The sequence below is a fragment of the Ranitomeya variabilis genome, chromosome 1 (assembly GCF_051348905.1).
Source record: "Ranitomeya variabilis isolate aRanVar5 chromosome 1, aRanVar5.hap1, whole genome shotgun sequence".
NCBI lineage: Eukaryota > Metazoa > Chordata > Amphibia > Anura > Dendrobatidae > Ranitomeya > Ranitomeya variabilis.
In genome coordinates this window covers 988,294,184-988,316,521 of record NC_135232.1, presented here as the reverse complement: position 1 = coordinate 988,316,521, position 22,338 = coordinate 988,294,184, and the positions used below count along the sequence as shown (strand labels likewise).

Genomic DNA, 22,338 nt, shown 5'->3' with positions numbered 1-22,338 from the left:
CTTCTGACCGGTACCTCAATAGTCTATATTGACTTGTGTTTGGATTGCATGTACTAATACAACTCCCAAGTATCAAAAATTGGAATTACAGATGTTCAAAGGGTTGGGTTCCTACTCATACCCCAGCAACAGAGATTGCCAGTAATCAATTCTTCAAGACTCGTCCTAGAGCAACATTTGGTTTCCATTTATGACACTCTGTTTTTCCTTCTTTTTTATTCCTCCAAGGAATATATGAATAAATTGACTACTGGGTGTTACCATTAGGGGGCGTGTCCATGCTTATTTTAAAACTATCCAATCCGAACTGTCAGTGACACTGTGTAAGGACACACCCCATTGGAAAATATGATAATACCAAGTGTAAATTACTCATAAATTTGCAGGGAAATATCAATATTGTAAGGAAATTTCTCATTTCGTGTAGAAATTCTCTTGTTTTGGTTATTTATACCTCTACAAAATGTCCTCGGTATAATACATCAAATACAACATATTGGCTGATGACTAATAAAATCATTATCAGTCGGTATATTTTCAGCTGGGGAGAAAAAACAGTATCGAAAAATAAAGGTTTTTATAATCCAGCAAAGCAAAATTTTGGCTTAATGAAAGTAGTAGCATGGGTATAAAAAAATATAGGTGCTTTTGGAGTCTAGCTGACTCTTAATCATAGATATAATAACGAGGAGTAAATCCATGCATTGATTTCCACAGATCCACCACACAAGGTATAGTGTATAGGTTTTTATGATAATTTAATTACCCCAAACTACCAATGATGTACATCATAAACAAGTTTTAGCATATGACAGATACAGATTTTAAAAAATCCCAAGTTACAAAAGTTTTTTGAAAAGTATAAGGTTTGATGTACAGTATAGGGGATATAATATTTGGCAGTAAAATAAAGCAGAATGTATTGGTGAATGGTCCGTATGCAGACGCATCCTTGTTTTTATGTTATAGATACTAATTATTAGCCATACAAACCAGCATCTTTCTATAAAAAATAATAAATACATACAAGGACCATGCTACGATGCAGCTTCTAAATGGCCATCATGGAAACATAAACTGCCTTAGGATACAAAGCAAAGTGACTCGTCCCTCTTTGAACAAGTAGGGCTATTATGTGACACCTACGTTAATTGGTCGCATATATACTGTACCTCTGAACTTCTGCATCTTCCCATGAAGGACACAGAGGACACATGTAATTGCAAGTGCAACTTACTTGTAAATTTGGTGATATCACACATTTCCTAAGAAATGTATCAAAATAAAGCGCTGGAATCACGTAGCACAAAAACGTAACGTGCAATGTGTAACCAGATGAATAAATGATCCATTTATTCAGTTAGAGAAATAAAGCAATAAACGCTGCCTGCTACAAATCTGTTTAAAAAAAATATCGTTTTCACAGAGCCATATATCAAAGCGTACTTAATCCCATCTCCTGCGCTATGAATATATGAATCCTCAGCTCATTCCACCAGGAATAATGAGAAGATGGAGCCTGGGAGCCAAGAACTGAGCAGCAGGCACACATACTGGGAATAGCCAAGGAAAGGAAGCCCTGTAGCTTTCACTATCTGATCTGTCAGGGATACTATTATGCAAATGAGAAAAAAAGTGGCCATCCAATATGGAAACTATATGTGTATGTGTGGAGCTTCAGGCAAGTGCACCATAGTGCAGCTCTGATAGTCACCTGTCCATGGAAAGTAGCAAAGTGTTTAGTGACTGATCCTTCACATGCTGAGGCCATGGAGACAACACAGGATGCTAAATGAACATGCACTGTACCTTGTCGGTCCTCACTTTCAGCTGAGAGATGGACACTGCATGTAGAGACAGAGGGAGGGAGGAGGACAGGGCATAGCTCCAGATATTTCCCTGCTGCCTGACACTGGAGGAGATGGCAGAAGATCCAGCGACGCCTCTTTACAGCAGAATATCAGAATGTGAACTGCCAGCAGCCTGGACACAGAGCCATCACCCTTACATTACCTGTAATCCCAGGAGAAGTGTCAGGAACCATCTAGCTCTGAAGGCTGAGCATTGGAAGTTTGCATTGCCAAGGAGCCTGTGCGTGTCTAGAATGGGTCTGTTGGCGAGTGCCACCTCGTGGCCGAACACAAAACTGCACTAGATTATTTGCCATCGCATGTCTTTGCTTCATGGTCCTCTCCTGCATCTGTTTTATTATTATTATTATTATTATTATTATTATTATTATTATTATACATAAAATCATGCAGATTGTATGAAATAAAGATTGACAGAATAACTGAAGAAGACTTAATACTGAGAGTAAATACTAAAGGTCTGTCACAGATTCCACATTTCATTGTTCTTTGTCACTAATTGCTCCTTATAGCTAATTGTATAAGGTCTGCTATGTAGTGTCACATTGTATGACGCCATATAATTATACCATGATACTATGAAATATTATCTGGGGTCACAGTGCAGCAGGGAGTATATGTGTGACACACGGATGACATAGGGGCCCGGCTTGTATGTAGTTGTGGGACATTACTGTTATTGCTCCCCTGGATACTGTGACAGGCACATATGTCACCCATCTACAAGGCCTCTGCCAGCCTACACTCACTGATGGACAGGCTGGGAAATCAGCCATTCTGTGTATATTACAGCAATGTCTTTCCTGCAGTATACAATATATATGTGTGTATGTGTGTATATATATATACACATATGTATAGGAACTCATCCATGCAGGTGATTATTGCTTCTATTGAGATCGATACTCATCTGATAAGGGAGAGGCAGACAGCAGAAAGTCTGGCGGTAATACTGAAGCATCAGGGACTGCGCTGACTGTACGGGGCGGAATGTCTGCCGGTGTGTGGAGGGAAAATATTCCTGCTGTGTTACTGCAGCCTGGAGCAAAGCATTCTCCGCGGGTTACAGAGATATGAGGGATCAGAGAAGAAATTCACCCCTCCACGTAAAGATGATGGATTGTGGAGGGAAACTGCAGGCGCTGTCCGAGGTGCTGACTGGGAGGAACGCAACGTGGCCTCCTCACGAATGGGACAACTCTGTCACCCCCTCCCCTCCGGAGAGCACCTGAATCACACACACACACACACACACACACACACACACACGTACCTGTGACACACACATACATATACACACACATATACACACACCACCCACACACGTACACCACCTACACACACACACCACACACCCCCACACACATACCACCCACCCACACACGTACCTGTGACACACACATACACACACACACATACACACACATATACACACACACACACCACACACACGTACCTGTGACACACACACACCCATAGACACATATACACACACCACCCACCCACACACACCACCCACACACACACACGTACCTGTGACACACACACAGACACACACACACATACACCACCCACACACCCACACACACGCACATCCACCCACATACACACCACCCACACACACCACCCCCCCACCCCCCCACCCCCCACAAACAACACCCACACACATACACGCCCACCCCCACACACACCACCCATACACCCCCCCACACAAACAACACCCACACACACACGCACACCCACACACACCACCCACACACACACCACCCACACACACACACACCCACACCCACACACACACACTACCCCCACACACACACACCACCCACTCACACCACCCACACACACACGTACCTGTGACACACACACAGACACACACACACACACACATACACCACCCACACACCCATACACACACACGCACACCCACCCACATACACACCACCCACACACACCACCCACACACACACCCCCCACACACCACCCACACACACACCACCCACGCACACCCACCACCCACACCCCCCCAAAAACACAAACACATCACCCACACACCCACACACCACCCACACACCCACCCCACCCACACACACCACACCCACACACCCACACACCACACACACATGCACACCCACACACACCCACACCCACCACCCACACACACCACACACACCACCCACGCACACACATCACCCACCCACACACAACCCCCCCACACCACACACACACACACACTACTAACTGTACCTAACACACACGCTAATACCTGAACACACACAGACAAGTACCTGGGGTACACACACACTAACACCCGAACACACACACACACACCTGTGAAACAACACACACACTAGTAACTGGACACAACACACACTAATACCTGAATACACACACGTACCTGTGACACACACATACACTAATACCTGAACTCACACAGACACGTACCTGTGATACACACAGATGAACACACACACCTGTGACACAACACACACACATGCATGACACAACACACACACATGCACGCACGAATACCTGAACACACACATATTTTAGCACCTGAACACTCACACATACATATAGTATACATAGTATCTGAACACACACACACACACTTATACCTCAATAAAACCTCTTTTAAATATAAAGAGGGTGTGTGTGTGTGCGCGTGTGTGTGTGTTGTAAATTTCAGCAACATCCTGATTCATTGTCAGGTTCCATCCTCTCCTATTATAGCAGGAGTCACTAATATATAAATATATATATGTATGTATATATATATATATATATATATATATATATATATATATATATATATATATATATATATATATATATATATATGTCCATTTCTGAGAAATCTGCAACCCCAGGAAGCAGATCAGAATTGACTTTTCAGAGCTCTATACATGTTTACGAGCACATTTTAGATAGGACAATGACTGATTAGGGCCACTAGGGGGCAGTGACCTGCAAACATTCTGCAGGGAGATATCAGCTGCTTGGCAATTGAAACTTGCACACACTTGAAAGCTGCTGTCAGCTCCAGCAGTCATTCTTCCCATGGTTTTATATCTAATTACATTTCTCTCAGGATTACTAAGCAACACTCCCCCAGATGGGTAATGTGAAGGAAGGTGATGTCTTTGCAGCCAGCTCTATGAGATGTGAAGTCTTGCATATTTGCATTTGATGTTAGTATAAGGTGGAGCTGAGTATGAGGGGCGTCTCTCAATCTTCCACAGGCTTCACAGTGTGAGCAGGGACATAACTGGAGCTATGCCCCATTCTGGGTTTCTTTCCATGTGTGCTTTTCCCATCTGGCTTTCTACATATCCTTCATTGGTTTCCATAGGACAGAAGCAGGAGTCTCAGAAAGGTACAGTGCCTTCACTTTAATCACAGCTCTGGGAGATATTGGCTTGGGTTGGATCTGTAACTCTGCTGTGTTCAGTGCAACTATGTCAGTGTCTAGTACACTTGGTATGCATCTATTGTGACATACATAGCATACACACACCACACAACATACACACAACATACACAGAGCATACATACAAACACCACACAACATACAACATACACACACCACACAACATACACACAACATACACAGAGCATACATACACACACCACACAACATACAGCATACACACACCACACAACATACACACAACATACACAGAGCATACATACACACACCACACAACATACAGCATACACACACCACACAACATACACACAACATACACAGAGCATACATACAAACACCACACAACATACAACATACACACACACCACACAACATACACACAACATACACAGAGCATACATACACACACCACACAACATACAGCATACACACACCACACAACATGCACACAACATACACAGAGCATACATACACACACCACACAACATACAACATACACACACCACACAACATACGCACAACATACACAGAGCATACATACAAACACCACACAACATACAACATACACACACCACACAACATACACACAACATACACAGAGCATGCATACACACACCACACAACATACAACATACACACACCACACAACATACACACAACATACACAGAGCATACATACACACACCACACAACATACAACATACACACACCACACAACATACGCACAACATACACAGAGCATACATACAAACACCACACAACATACAACATACACGCACCACGCAACATACACACAGCATACACAGAGCATACACACACACACCACACAACATACAACATACACACACCACACAACATACACACAGCATACAAACACAACACACAGGATACGCACACACAGCATACACACACAACATACACACATACACAACACACGGCATACACACACACCACACACAGCATACACACATACATACCACACAACACACAGCATACACACCACACCACACACAGCATACACACACCACACACAGCATACACACACCACAGCATACACACACCACACACAGCATACATACACCACAGCATACACACACCACACACAGCATACACACATACACACACCACACACAGCATACACACACACCACACCACACACAGCATACACACACACCACACAACACACAGCATACACACGCACCACACTACACCTACACACACACCACATCATCCACACAGCATGCACATACAGTTACTGCCCCCTATCTAACAGCTTGCCTGGATCTGTAATGAAGGTGCCTTCCTACCTGTTCCCTCCTGCTGTCGGGATGTATTACCAGTACAGAGAGCATTATTTTATGTTTACTGAGCAAAATCTATTCCAGTATATTGAATTATACCTAAATATTATCTAAGAACGTGTGAACGTGCGCCTGTAAAGATTCACTACACAAAACAGGTATCTGGCTTTGGGGACATTTCTATTCTGTGTTTCTGGTTATATGTAAGTTACATAACGGCTAGGAAACGTCTTTTATTCTTTGAGATCGATACTTGCAGTCTGTACACACGACATGTATTTGTATGTAAAGTCATCGATAGATGCATGTGTGTAGATAAATCTATGCAGATAGACTTATTGTAAAATCTGCGTCTAGTTCTATATATGTAAAGAGCTCCTCTACAGAATGTACGGCATGTGGCTGGACGTGTTCTACTATGTGTACTGTAAATATGTGTATATACAAATTGTAAAGCTAAAAAAAATCCCTGCGGGCAGTGCATTGGTTCAGGGTGCAATCTCCGCTAGCTGCAAACGTGTTAGTTGAGAACTAGTCGTGACCCCGTGTGTTAAAGGTGACACTGAGCAGACATACTGTTACATCTAGAACATGTTAGTCCATAGTGCTGAATACATAGCAGGGCATGCTGGTATATGGATACACTCATAAAGGGGTTTCCTCTGTGGCTTTTCTTTTATGCAAATCCTTTATCTTGGATGTACGCAGAATTCTGAGACATTTGTTGTTTTCCCGCTTGTCCTTCTGGTTTCAGGTATTAGTGTGAATTACGATCTGTATCTAACATTGCATTGCCATTGTTGCATTCTGTAACTTTACATATTCAGATGTTTCAGTTTACCATGTCAGGCTCTAAAGGATTATATGGCTATTTTTCTGCTGCGTTTCTTGTTTGGAAAAGGGTAATTACAATTTGACCTCCTCTTCCCAGTCGGAAATTATTTACTACCAAAAATCTCATTTTCTTACAAAAAATCCCAGTAATTGAAAAAAAAAAAATGGATACAAAAGTGTGAATCACTTTCAGCAAGAAAATAATGTGTGAGCGGATGCATCAGGTCATATTGAAGAGTGAGGATGTTCACAGTTGTGCCCTGTCCATTTAAATGGAAACATCTGTCCTGGTTTTAGTGTGTAACTTGAATATAAGTAGAGCACAGATTCTCTTTTGCGGTGCCACCAATGGTCATATCACCACTTACAATGGCTTGCCTCCATGAGTGGCGAAGTTTGACAGTACGTTCCCACATATAATCTATGCACTCTCGTGTGCGGAAAGCGCACTCCTACTATATGCTTATTTTAGTCTAAATATAACGTTTTCGAAATGTTAAGGAATAAGGGGAATAACTAAAATGTAAAAGGCCCCATGGTAATATGAAAGAACTGTTGCAATGGCCAAACAGCATAAATGTTCTTACTCCTGCCGCAACCAGAGCATGGATAGTAATGTCATAAGTGCCACCATTGGCATACATAGAAAGCACAGGGCCCCATAGCAAAAGTTCTAATCCCCCCTCAAAAAAAAGAGATACTTTTGGCAGTGTCATATCTCCCAACTCTTATGAACCAGGAGAAGGTCATGTATTGTGACACGTACACAGTTATTATGTCCCTACTGAGGCCTCCCAGTATTCTCAGCAGCGATCCCCTTTTTATGGCCATTATAGAGCATGATGCTTCCAGAAATGTCCCCACCCATTGAGTATGGTAATCACACAGTGAATCCCACCTGCAGTTTCAACCCCCACATACTGTAGTATGAATCCACAGTGCTCCAGCAAAGTATGAGGTCCCCACAGTGTCACTGACACAATATAATACCTCCAAAGTGCACAGTGTGAAGGCCCCCACAACTGACTCAGTATCAGGGCCCCCACACAGAATGAGGGTCTACACAGCCTTCTCCACAGAATGTCGGTTCCCACAGCCCCCCACTCAATATCGAAGCCCCCACAGCCCCCCTACTCAGTATTGAAGCCCTCACACTCCCTACTAAGGGAAAGCCCCGACTGCACACCACTCAGTATGTGGGCCTAAATCAGTATTGGAGCCTTCACTGTCCCCCACAGAATCCCATTCAGTATAATTTCCCCTACCAGCCCCCCACTCATTACAATGTCAGTATGAGGGCCCTCACCAGCCCCCCACACAGTATAAGGGTCCCCTCAATTTAGAGAAAAAAAAACACTACTCACCTCACATTGTTCCCTTGGCGAGCTTCTCCGGTCTGTGCAGTGTGAGCACTGAGGGGCCACACTACAGGCATGATGTAGTGACTAGTGGTGAGCGAGTGTACTCGTTGCTCGGGTTTTCCCGAGCACGCTCTGGTGACCTCAGAGTATTTGTTGGTATTCGGAGATTAAGTTTTCATCGCCACAGCTGAATGATCTACAGCTATTAGCCAGCTTGATTACATGTGTGGATTCCTTAGCAACCAGGCAACCCCCACATGCACTCAGCCTGGCTAATAGCTGTAAATCACCCACCTGCTGCGATGAAAACTAAATCTCCGAACGCTAACAAATACTCGGAGATCTCCCGATCAACAAGTATACTCGCTCATCACTAGTAGTGACATCATCCCGCCTTCACTGCACGGAGTTTCAGACTCACAGACACAGGCTGGTGCTTTAAGCTCCCCGATCCAGCATTCTATTTAGTGGTATCTACGTCCTGGGGATGTGGATAGTGTTGAAATTGCGATGACAAGGGAAGGGTGTCCAGTGCCGAGCCACCCCCCGACTCACAGGAGCGATAGCAGCCACGTGGGTTGCTGTTATGGATGGTACACCCCTGAGTGCCACCTCTCCTTCCTGGCTGGCTTGTGAACCCCATGAGAGTTAAAATAGCTTCTATTAAAGTAGTTACACATATAACTTTATTTTATTTCCCTATTGAACAAACTATATACCCTAAAACATTAGTGCATGCCTTTATTGGCCCATGTGCTTCATTTATACTTTAAACATTGTTTACAATTTATTTTTTTTATTAGACTTTGATAAAGGAGAAAGCAACAAATAGCAACATTCTAGCCTTTTAAAGTCTGATTATATCATCGCATCCTGACAACTGAGTTTAAAGGACATTCTAAGGCATGCATTCAGTATGAGAGATGTTCTTTGCGATAACTCTCTACTGTAGCTAAAATAAAAGGGTATGTTTGAGGGCCACCTTTTTCCCCAAGGAATTGCCTGGCACTTATGAGGTTATCCAACTTTTTCTTTTAAACAGCTGCAAATGTTAGAGAGCAATGAAATAAACAATAATCACCTCTTTTTTCTTTTGGCAATCCAGCACCCACCCCATGGGTCCTGCCAGCCTATACTTACAAGCAAGTAGTCACATGCCACAAGTAATCACATGCCACAAGTAATCACATGCCACAGGTAATCATTTGTCACAAGTAGTCACATGCCACAAGTAGTCACATGCCACAAGTAGAGACATGCCACAAATAGTCACAAGCCACAAGTAATCACTTACCATCACATGCCACAAGTAGTCACATGCCACAAGTAATCATTTGTCACAAGTAGTCACATGCCACAAGTAGTCACATGCCACAAGTAGAGACATGCCACAAATAGTCACAAGCCACAAGTAATCACTTACCATCACATGCCACAAGTAGTCACATGCCACAAGTAGAGACATGCCACAAATAGTCACAAGCCACAAGTAATCACTTACCATCACATGCCACAAGTAGTCACATGCCACAAGTAGAGACATGCCACAAATAGTCACAAGCCACAAGTAATCACTTACCATCACATGCCACAAGTAGTCACATGCCACAAGTAATCATTTGCCACAAGTAATCATTTGCCACAAGTAGTCACATGCCACAAGTAGAGATATGCCACAAGTCACACTTATCATCACTTGCCACAAGTAGTCACATGCCACAAGTAGAGATATGCCACATGTCACACTTATCATCACTTGCCACAAGTAGTCACATGCTACAAGTAATCACATGCCACAAGTAATCACATGCCACAGGTAATCATTTGTCACAAGTAGTCACATGCCACAAGTAGTCACATGCCACAAGTAGAGACATGCCACAAATAGTCACAAGCCACAAGTAATCACTTACCATCACATGCCACAAGTAGTCACATGCCACAAGTAATCATTTGTCACAAGTAGTCACATGCCACAAGTAGTCACATGCCACAAGTAGAGACATGCCACAAATAGTCACAAGCCACAAGTAATCACTTACCATCACATGCCACAAGTAGTCACATGCCACAAGTAATCATTTGTCACAAGTAGTCACATGCCACAAGTAGTCACATGCCACAAGTAGAGACATGCCACAAATAGTCACAAGCCACAAGTAATCACTTACCATCACATGCCACAAGTAGTCACATGCCACAAGTAGAGACATGCCACAAATAGTCACAAGCCACAAGTAATCACTTACCATCACATGCCACAAGTAGTCACATGCCACAAGTAGAGACATGCCACAAATAGTCACAAGCCACAAGTAATCACTTACCATCACATGCCACAAGTAGTCACATGCCACAAGTAATCATTTGCCACAAGTAATCATTTGCCACAAGTAGTCACATGCCACAAGTAGAGATATGCCACAAGTCACACTTATCATCACTTGCCACAAGTAGTCACATGCCACAAGTAGAGATATGCCACATGTCACACTTATCATCACTTGCCACAAGTAGTCACATGCTACAAGTAGTCACATGCCACAAGTAGTCACATGCCACAAGTAATCACTTATCATCACTTGCCACAAGTAGTCACATGCCCCACAAGTAGTCACATGCCACAAGTAATTACATGCCACATGTAATATATCCAATGATGTCTAAATTTATAAATTACGTAGGCACTTCAAGTAACATATAACCTAATTCGGACTTACATTTCTATAACTTTTTGCCGATAGAAGAGATCTGTACATGAGATAAAATATACCATTTTCATTATTAATGAGCTTCAGAAATCACATAGAAAAACAACAGCTAGATAATTGCACGGTGCCCAGTATAATATTATAATTGAATTATAATAGACCTATTCTGAGCTCAAGGCCACTTATTCATTGGCACTTTATGATAGAGTACTAGCTCTGGATTGGATTGGGTTCCCCCTGCTGGGCACCGGACAATTATCTGTCTGTTTTTTAATATGTGACTTCTAAAGCTCGTTAGTAATAAAAATTTAATTTTGTCTCTCAAGTATGGATCTCTGCTATTGGCAAAAAAAGTAGAAATGTAAGTCCAAATTGGGTTATACATGCCACAAGTAGTAGCATACCTTAGAACTGGCACCTCTTCTCAGCAGTAGGAGCCATGATGCCCTGGGACAGTCAAATCATTGGTGTAACCTGTATTGGCCCAAGAGTGTTGCCTGAAATGTAAGGTGGTCCACTTCCACCCCTAAAACAGGTGGAAGTTTACATTATGATGAGCTATTGGACTTCAAAGGGCCCATGTAGTGTTCTTCCACATGGGCTCTCTTCTGTCTGTGTCTGCTCCTGACAATGGCAATAGTGTGGCATGTGGGCACTTGGGCTGTGACTATAGTGATCTTGTCCCACCTGCTTGTGAATAAAATCCAGGAAGACCACCAAAGCATTCTAGTAGGTACAAGTTCTCTCTTATTTTACAGAGGAAGTTTCCATTTGTTATATGATACAATGATGGTTCCAGTTCACCAGCACTTCTGTTTGCTTGCTGTTCCATGTCATAGTTCATAGAAGGGGGGTCCAACTGGGAAACTCCTAAGATGTTCTTTTGCCGTTGTAAGGCATATGGACAGGGGTTGTCTTTGTAATGCAGCCACCTTTAATTAATTACATTTTTCTTGCTATCATTGGCGGCATGATGCCATTTGGTACATGCACTCTTGGAATAATTAGGAATAATTACATTATTAAAGCCCTTATATCTGTTAGTGTCCCTATAAGAGCACCCAACTTCTCCTGGTAATGTAGCTATCAATTATCTAGCAATTATCTTGATTTGCCATTTTAGGTGCACATGATATTTAAGCAATGTCGTAATGTTGTAATGGTTATTTTAAAGGGTATGAATGTTTATCTTATGAGCTTCATGCGTTTATATTTCTCAAGCAGTTAAATACTTTTATGAATAGATTATTCTCTCCATAAAACCAAAATGGAGCTAGTAACACTTGCCATGAACTGTAAGAAATATGAAAGATGATGAATTTTTACACCTTTTTAAATGTTTCTAAAATTTTGTAACTTTAGTAGAACGCAGATTTGATTTTGGAACATGAAATATTTGGTGAGTAGGAAACAATAAATTGACGTTAAACAGTTTTACAAGGAACAGATCCCTGGTTCTCATCAAGGTTCTTTATTTTGTCACCTTCTGCGATGGATCATTTGTATCCTGGAAGGAGCAGGTGTTACTGTGGTCTGCAGATCATCAAGTACTGACTGCTGAAGTTTGGTTATAAAAGTGGTCTTTCCTGAATAAAAATTTGTCATGTACAGGTTAGAAAAGTACATTGTGAACAGGTTAGAAAAGTACATTGTGAACAAATGAAGTGGTAAAAAATGAAATGAAAGTTACACCCATCATTCATTAGTCAAAATGCAGATATTATTCTACAATAATAACATTTGTATGTTCTGCTTGTAGGACTGAACATTCTATGTGAACACACTTATGTCCAAAAATACAAAAGTGTTGTACAAGTGGCACCTTTATTAGCTAAACAGAAAAATTATGTACTGTATGTTACAACAACACAATTGTGCATGGTCTGGATGGGCTCCCATATTCTAAAGATATGAAGAGGTAATAGGGGTGATGATTAAGGAGATTAGGGATTTGGAGTCAGCTGGGTGGAGGTGTGAAGCATGTCCATGTAGTGGGTCATAAATCCAGATGTTAAATTGAGTCTTAATAAAAGCCATGAGCATCTCAGCTTGAATTGTCAGACTTCACTCTCACTGTTGTTCTTAAAATGACCTCTCAGTATTAAGACTTTTAAATCTGTCACACTGTGTCCAAGTCTTAGAAAAATGTTATCTCGCTTGGGTGCCCAGCTCATTCCTTATCGTATGTCTGTGTAGATTTATCCACATTTGTCGATTATTTTTTTTTTAATAGTTTCCCCAATATTTAGTATGTATATTTAATATATATTTAGTTTCACCATGATTCCTTCAGAGCATATTGTGCAAAATATCATGTACACCACATTGGAGGGTGTACATGAGAAGTTCTGTTTTGTGTTGGGTATGTGGACTGGATTTGTTGTGAAGATGCTGCTGTTTTCTAACAACATCCGAGAACTTCCGGTGGCAACCATCAGTGGTGACAGCTGATCAGCGAGGGTGCCAAAGTTTACACTCACACCGATCAGATATTGATGGCCTATCCTAAGGATAGGGCTTCAATAAAAAAAGTAGTGGACAACTTTAATTTTGGTGGCAGTTTGTGATAGAGTAGTGTACTAGATTTTGGAATATTTCTGTGGTCTCTGTGGAGTATGAGTTTGAAGATTTGCACCAATTTTCCTTATAATATTCAGTTGAGTATGACCACAAGAAGCACCCTAGTGTTTTGATTGTTGTCATCCTTCCTTTGTTTGAAATCCCCGAGGGTGCTTTTTGGGATCCTTGTGGCTTTTTGGATCTGTTGATCTGTTACCAGTGGATGGTATCAATCAGTGTCGGACTGGAGCACCTTGGGCCCACCAGAGAAAATCATTCTTGGTGCCCACTATGTAGCTACATAGAAATAAATGCAAGACCACCAAATGTGTGGTAAAACATGCTAATATCAGGGTATAATATAAGGTAGTGGATGTCATTATGATATATCAGGGGTTAGGGTAGCCTCCCTCATAGAATATTATATAGCAGCCCCCATAAAATAGAATGTAGTCCCCCTCAAAACTTATAATGTAGCCCCCTACATAGAATATAGTGTAGCCCCCTTAATAGAATATAATACAGCCCCCCTCATAGCATATAATATTTCCCCTCATAGAATATATTGCAGCTCCTTATAGGATATAATGTAGCCCCGTCTCATAGAGTATAATGTAGCCCTCTCATATAATATAATGTAGCCCCCTCATAGAGTATAATGTAGCCTCCCTCAGAGTATAAAGCAGTCCCTTCATAGGGTATGATGCAGCCCCCCATAAAATATAAAGTAGTCCTCTCATAGAGTATAAGGCAGCCCCCATAGAATATAATGCATCCCCCTCATAGAGTATAATTCAGCCCCCCCCCATAGAGCATAATGCAGCCTGGTCATAGGGTGTAATGCAACCCCCTCATAGAATATAATGTAGCCCCCCATATAGAGTATAACGCAGCCCCCATAGAATATAATGCAACCCCACATAGAGTATAATGCCGCCATCTTATAGGGTATAATGCAGCCACCTCATAGAGTATAATGCTGCCCCTTCATAGCATATAATGTATCCCCCTCATAGGTATAATGCAGCCCCCTCATAGAGTATAATTCAGCCCCCTATAGAATATAATGTGGCCCCCTCAGAGTATGATGCAGCCCCCACATAGAATATAAGCTAGCCCCCTCCTTACTCCCCCGCTGATTCTGGCTCTGCTCTGATCTCAGCGGCTGCATTTCCATCTGCCCAGCACACAGCATGGCACACAATGAAGTGATGTCATCGCGCACTGTGTCAGGATGTGGGAATGATAGGGAGGAAGTGTCATCTGATGCCCTCTCCTCCATTATTGCTTTCAACTGCATCGGCTTCTATAATGCCGATGCAGTTGAGTGTGGCGCGCGCTGTAGGGACCCCATAGCATAGGTTCTGTATGCCAGCAGATGTCAGTGCCTGGGCCCACCGGTTCTCCAGTGGCCAGTCTGACCCTGGTATCAATGTTATAAGAATGTATTCCTGAGTGATATCAGGTGTAGTTTTCTATCTTCATTGTCTGAGCAGAACCAGATTTATATTACAGCGCTAGATTGTAAATGATGGATTTGTTTGTGTGTCTTGGATAAAATCTGTTCCATCTAAGGTATGCCAGACAGCCTGTAGGTTTATGGAAAATTGATGCTTGTAGGGTATTATTTTTTATGTTTATGGCTGTGTTCTGAAACTGAACTGAACATTACCATTTAAAATATAATTCCTTAACCCCTCTCCAACGTTGGGTCTAATAGTATGCTCATGTTGGACTCCTCCTGTTTAGTGCAGGCTCCGGCACTGAGCCAGCACCTTTCCGGGCACATGACAGCTGATCTGTACAGCAGACATGTGACCGCAACAGCCTCAGGTGGAATTGCAATCCACCCACAGCTGTTAACTAGTTAAATGCCGCTGTCAATCTCTGACAGTGGCATTTAACTCACGCTTGCCAGAAGCAAGTCGTAAATCCCACCCATCGTTGACCCCATCTCATGATTGCAGGTCACCAATGGGTTGGCATGACAACCAGAGGTCTCCAGAAGACCTTTATGGTTGTCATTACCAGATTGCTGAGTGCTACTCTTTGGTCGGTGCTCATAGCAAGTGAGCATTTCTGCTACACACAGGCGATCTGATCATCGCCTGTGTGTAGCAGAAGCAATTGAAGTATTGCAGCTTCTAGTATCCCATAGAGACTATTGAAGCATGAAAAAGTAAAAAAATAAAATAATTAAATATATATAAAAAATATAAAACATAAATGTTCAAATCACCCACCTTTTGCCCCATTCAACATAAAGCAATAAATAAAATATACACATATTTGTTATTGCCATGTTCAGAATCTCCCAATCTATCAATTTAAATAAAGAATTAGCCCGATCGCTAAATTGCGTAATGAGAAAAAATTAAAAACATCAGAATTACGTTTTTTTGGTCGCTGCTACATTGCAATAAAATGCAATAACGGCTATCAAAATATTGTATCTAGACCAAAATGTTAACAATAAAGACATCAGCTGGGCATGCAAAAGATAAGCCCTCACCCAGCCCAAGATCGCGAAAAATGGTGATGCTACGGGTATCAGAAAACGGCGCCATTTTTATTTTTTAAGCAAAGTTTGGATTTTTTTTCCACCATTGAAATAAAAAGAACCTAGACATGTTTGTTGACTATGAACTCATAATGAACTGGTGAATCGTAATGGCAGGTCAGTTTTATCACTTAGTGAACATGGTAAAAAAAACAACTGTGAAATTGCAATTTATTTTACAATTTCACCGCACTTGGAATTTTTTTTCCCATTTGTCAGTACATGATATGTTAAAACCAATAGCGTCGTTTTAAAGTACAACTTTTCCAGCAAAAAACAAGCCCTCACATGGCCATTATGACAGAAAAATAAAAAAGTTATGGCTCTGGAAAGAATGAAGGCAAATAACGAAAACGCAAATGCGGAAATACCTCTGGTCGTTAAGGGGCTAAAATGGAGTTGTATGAGCAGCATTTTTACACATACTGTACTTGTCTATATAGTCTATGTATGAACCTTTTATATTATCCTAGCTAATCTGTAGATATGACTAATGGTGCGCAATAAAGGATATGTAACTCATAAAGTACAACTTTGTGCATGTAGCATATAGAAAAAGGATAATGTTAATGTTCAGTTCAATGGAAAGTCATATGATTCTTTAGCACCTTCAAGATCAAGCCATTTTCATTTTGTGTGCTTTTTCTTCCACTTCTTCCAAGAACACAATTTTTTACTTTTCCATAAACTCAGACATGCCATGGATTTTAGTAGGTACAGATATAATTTTGAATGACTTTGTTCAGTCTACTAACATACTGAAATATGGCAAATACTCCAAGTGGGATGAAATGTTAAAAAAATACAATGCCATCATTATTCTTTGAGTTGTTTTTTTTGCTACAATTAATGGAAAAATTAGCTCCATGATTTGTCAGATCAGTGTGATTAGACCAATATCAAACATATGGTAGTTGTTTTTATTTTAGTATTTAAAATAAAATTAGATGTAGACTAAATGAAACCTATTCTGGCATTTCAGTTTTGAAAGTTCTCCTCATGTTTGTGTGGGTTTCCTCCAGGTGATCCGGTTTCCTTCCACATTCCAAATACATACTGGTAGGGAATTTAGCTTGTGAGCCCCAGTGGGGACAGTGATGATAATGTCTGGAAAGCGACTGTTAGATCACAAAACTTCAGCATTGAAGTATATTGCGCAATAAGAGAACCAATATGACAAGTGGAGGCAACCCAAGAGGATGTCATGAGGGGGGTGGAGATGCATGTATAGGCATACATGCAATGGCAACTCAATCATTTAAAGGGAACCTGTAAGGTTTGTAAACACTATTAAGCTGAAAATATACTGTTAATCTTCAGGTTAATAGCATTATGAAAGTGCCTGGCCACAGTGCTGAAAGGAAGCACACCGCAGCACTGACAGCTGACTTAGCAATGCAAAAACGCAACGCTGGCCTTCAGTCAATGCTAGGGCATTCCCTACAGCTTCTCTAGGTGCTGTGAACTGTGCCAGAGGAAAAAAGTTTTCAGGTTCGAGTAGTGTTCCGGTGCCCGAACCAAACTTTTTAAAAACTGTTCGGCAGAACCCGCCGGACCCCAGCATCCAGAGGTTCGCTCATCATAACCCATGATTTAAACTTGAAGGGGTACTTTGGGCAGATAAAAAATGTTTGTACTGTCCCTGCCCTCATACACTATAAATATGAGATGGTCAGTGCAATTTTATGATCTTTAAAACCCTTGTAATTCAGTGTGAGGCCATGTTCACACTTTGCGGGTTTTACCATGGATCCGCGGCGATTTTGATGCTGCGGGTCCACAGCAGTTTCCATTGCATTTACATTTACATGTAAACCCTATGGAAACCACAAACCGCTGTGCACATGCTGCGGGAAAAACCGCGCAGAAATGCAGCGGTTTACAACCCGCAGCATGTCACTTCTTTGTGTAGAATCGCTGCGATTCTGCACACATAGGAATGCATTGAACCGCTTACTTCCCGCATGGGGCTGTGCCCACAATGCGGGAAGTAAGCGGATAATGTGCAGATGGTGCCCGGGGTGGAGGAGAGGAGACTCTCCTCCAGGCCCTGGGAAACATATTTGTGTGTAAAAAAAAAGAATTAAAATAAAAAATAATGATATACTCACCTCTCAGCGCTGCCCGCGGCGTCCGGTCTCAGTTGCTGTGCGAGCAGGGCCTGAGATGACGTCGCGGTCACATGACCGTGACGTCGCGGTCACATGACCGTGACGTCACGAAGTTCCTTCTCGGCACAGCATCTTTGGAACCGGACCGCCGCGTGCAGCGCCGAGGAGATCGGGACATCAGAGGGTGAGTATATAACCAATTTTTATTATTTTTACCATTACTATTGATGCTGCATATTGCTGCATATGCAGCATCAATAGTATAGGAGTAAACCCGCAGCGGAAACCGCAAAACAAACTGCGATAAATCTGCAGGGATAACCGCAGCGGTTTTGCCCTGCAGATTTATCAATTCCGCTGCAGGAGAACCCGCAGAGGATGCCGCAAAGTGTGCACATAGCCTGACACGATCTGCTCCCTCACTGCTTCCCCTCTTATCTGAGTCATTACATCATACACAAGTGTTCAGCTACCTCCTTGCAAGGAAAGGCCATCCTGAGAAGAGGGGTCGGGCCATGCCTACTGTTCTATGTAGAGATACAGATATTATCAGGAAACTGGCTGATCACAGCGGGGAGTTACACACTGATGTAATGTCCCAGACTGAGAGATGAGCAGTAAAGTGAAAAGCAGTTTCTGTAACACCAGCCCCCTGATAATGGCTTCTTGTCTGCAGTCTGAGGTGAGGGGGCATGGCAGTGCAGGGTCTGCTCCCTGCTAGTAGCCCTGCAGACAGAGAGACATAGTCAGGGGGCTGGCTGCTGCTACAAAAAGACAGGAGCAGGCCATGCCCCTATCGTGCGCCCTCACTTCTGACTGCAGACAGGGAGCCATAGGCCTCCATATAGTATAATGCACTACCCATATGCCTCCATAAGCAAATTGTAGCAAGCATAATATACCTATGGGCAGAAAGTAATTAAATTTAAAGAGATGAAAATTCTAATAAATCATGTACTGCCCATGGTAAAGTATAAGACCTAATCAGGACCAACTGCAATAAAGATATACAAAAACTGGCCAAGGAAAGCAGTCGTAAAGTCCAGCATATATAGAAAATTACAAAACTTTATTTCAAATTAGATCAAGAACAAGGCAAATAAGGGGATAAAGCTGTGGAGACAAAATCAGCATCCAAAAGACACCGGCATGACCATGATAAAAGATGTACCTATATTTCATTCTAATACAATGTAATCATCACATCATCTATATGAGCCCACATTAAATGACAAAGATTCCCGCAGTTTGTAGATATGTGCTTAATAGCGCTAACATAAATCACTACAAATAGGGCATAGAGGTAAATAGCAATACCTTGCAAGATTGCAACAATAGGAACACACGTGGTCACCCCGGATCACCCCGACTCGCGTTTCGGAGGAATCTCTTTCCTCAGGGGGCTTTTTCCATATGCCTCCATATAGTTTAATGCACTCCACATAGGACTTTATATGGTATAATGCAGTCCCCGTAGGCCTCTAAATAATACACTCCCCACAGGTTTCCATATAGTATAAAGCATTCCCCATAGGCCTCTATCTATCTATATATATAATTGTCTAAGGGTTTTTCCGTCTGTCTGTCTGTCTGTCTTTCTGTCTGTCTGTCCTGGAAATCCCGCGTCTCTGATTGGTTGAGACCGCCAGGCCTCGACCAATCAGCGACGGGCACAGCATGGCGACGATGATGTCATAAAGGTTGCCTCGACCAATCAGCGACGGGCACAGACTGCCGCGAATTCGCCTCGACCAATCAGCGACGGGCACAGTATCGACGTAGATGTCATAATGGTTGCCATGGCGACGATGATGTCATAAAGGTTGCCTCGACCAATCAGCGACGGGCACAGTCTGCCGCGAATTCTGGAATCATCATTGTCCATATACTACGGCGACATGCATATTCTAGAATACCCGATGCGTTAGAATCGGGCCACAATCTAGTATAATATAATGTACTACCCATAGACCTCTATATAGTATAATGCATGCCCCATAGATCTCTATATTGTATAATGCACTCCCTGTAGGCCTCTACATAGTATAGTGCACTCCCCATACATCTCCATAGAGTATAATGCACTCCCCATAGGCCTCCATATGGTATAATGCACTCCCCATAGGCCTCTATATGGTAAAATGCACTCTGCAAAGGCCTCATGAGAGTAGGCGTCATGTACTGATGTCATCGTGCCTGCTGTCATTGTCTGCATCATTAACGTCAGACACAGAGGGGGAATGATGGGAGACGAAGCGTGTCGCTCTCTGTCTCGTCATTGTTTTAAACTGTATACTCATCCAGCCATTACAGTTGAACTTGTGTTGATGGATGAGGGTCCCAGTGCTGGCATCGGACCCACCTTCCTGCTGAAGGGCCCCATAGCAGCTAGATGGCAGTGGAGAGAGATCGAGTCTCCCTGCTCTGCCGCAGTGTGTAACTGTATGGGCACACTGTTACAGTTACAATAGCATAGCTCTGGGTGGGCCCCTCAGAGTGCAGGGCCTGGGACGACCACCCCCTCTGCCCCCACATTGATAGTTATGCTACTGGCCAACACATTTCAGTTTCACAGCTGTAAAGTCTGTTTTTATAAATCAAGCTTACGTTTGGAAACCAAAGATTAGATTCCTATGTGATTTTCTTTGAAAACTGAATAGAAGCAGTTCTAGAAACATTTCTTAGAAATGTGTCTAAAAAATAATAGGCCTTCATCTTTCGAACAGCACAATCACCATAAAAACAGCATGCCAAGTGTGTAATCTTTTTGGCTGGGTTGAGAAGTAAAGATGCAGTTAACAAACGGCAAAACTGTTGGCACTGTGTGAAGCCGCGGCATAGTCTGTGTCAGTTCAGGTTGCCTAGCAACTACTTGATTGTAACATTTTTCATATTAATATGTGTCATTTCAATATCAGTATTTTGAAAGGAATTCAAGATGTTTTAAACTAAAATAACTTAAATAGTTTTTAGTTATTAAATAAGATCTGTCACTATACTCATATTTGAAGCTATTCTACACCCTGGCTGTAAAAAGTTTCTATACATTTCTCATGTATAATGTTATGATGCCCTCTGAATCTTGCTGCCTCCTCTACTGACACTGGCAATCTGGTCCTTCTGCATGGATGACGGTAATCTGAAGACACAACAAAGACCGAACGGGTGGCGGTGAGTAGCGGAGGGGCCGGAGACTTGAGCAGAGAGATGAGGGTCAGGATTATTTTCTTTTTTCCATATTACATTTATTATGCTCTGGGATCTAGAAAGACCCCAGAACATAATAAGGGACATAAAAATTCACAGAGAATAACTTCTCCGCAAATCAAATTTTCCAGGAAAAAACAAGTCAACAGGAGAATTTGATTATTTACGTCATCCACTCATCTCTAATATTCTGTTATTGAAAGGCTGTTAATTATTTTATGCTTTAGTGAACCACTCTCCTTATCAACTGGCTCTTGGGTTTCCATGTTAATAGTATCAGTGTACCACCCCATTTACTTTCATTATAATTATTTAACTTTGAACATGGGATTGTATTAAGATCTCTAGAGAATACATTTCTTTTCCTTTGTTCTTATATAAGTTAGGAATACA

At 42.1% G+C, this 22,338-nt stretch overlaps 2 protein-coding genes across 5 annotated transcripts in view; one reads left to right on the top strand and one right to left on the bottom strand.

Moving 5' to 3' along the window:
* The window catches only part of NPY5R (neuropeptide Y receptor Y5), a 128,613-nt gene extending 126,511 nt beyond the window's left edge, over nucleotides 1–2,102 (bottom strand). Inside the window, exon 1 of one of the 2 annotated variants that reach the window (XM_077269589.1) lies at nucleotides 2,014–2,102. The gene's annotated coding sequence lies outside the window, so the exon portion shown is untranslated. Of the gene's footprint in view, nucleotides 1–1,809 lie in introns of both variants that reach the window. The other variant, XM_077269499.1, reaches the window with a different exon arrangement.
* A 2,784-nt stretch (nucleotides 2,103–4,886) lies between these two features.
* Nucleotides 4,887–22,338, top strand: part of NPY1R (neuropeptide Y receptor Y1) — a 142,790-nt gene continuing 125,338 nt past the window's right edge. The window contains exon 1 of one of the 3 annotated variants that reach the window (XM_077279446.1): nucleotides 4,887–5,247. The gene's annotated coding sequence lies outside the window, so the exon portion shown is untranslated. Of the gene's footprint in view, nucleotides 5,248–6,572; nucleotides 6,761–22,338 lie in introns of those variants that run through there. The other 2 variants (XM_077279447.1, XM_077279448.1) reach the window with 2 other exon arrangements.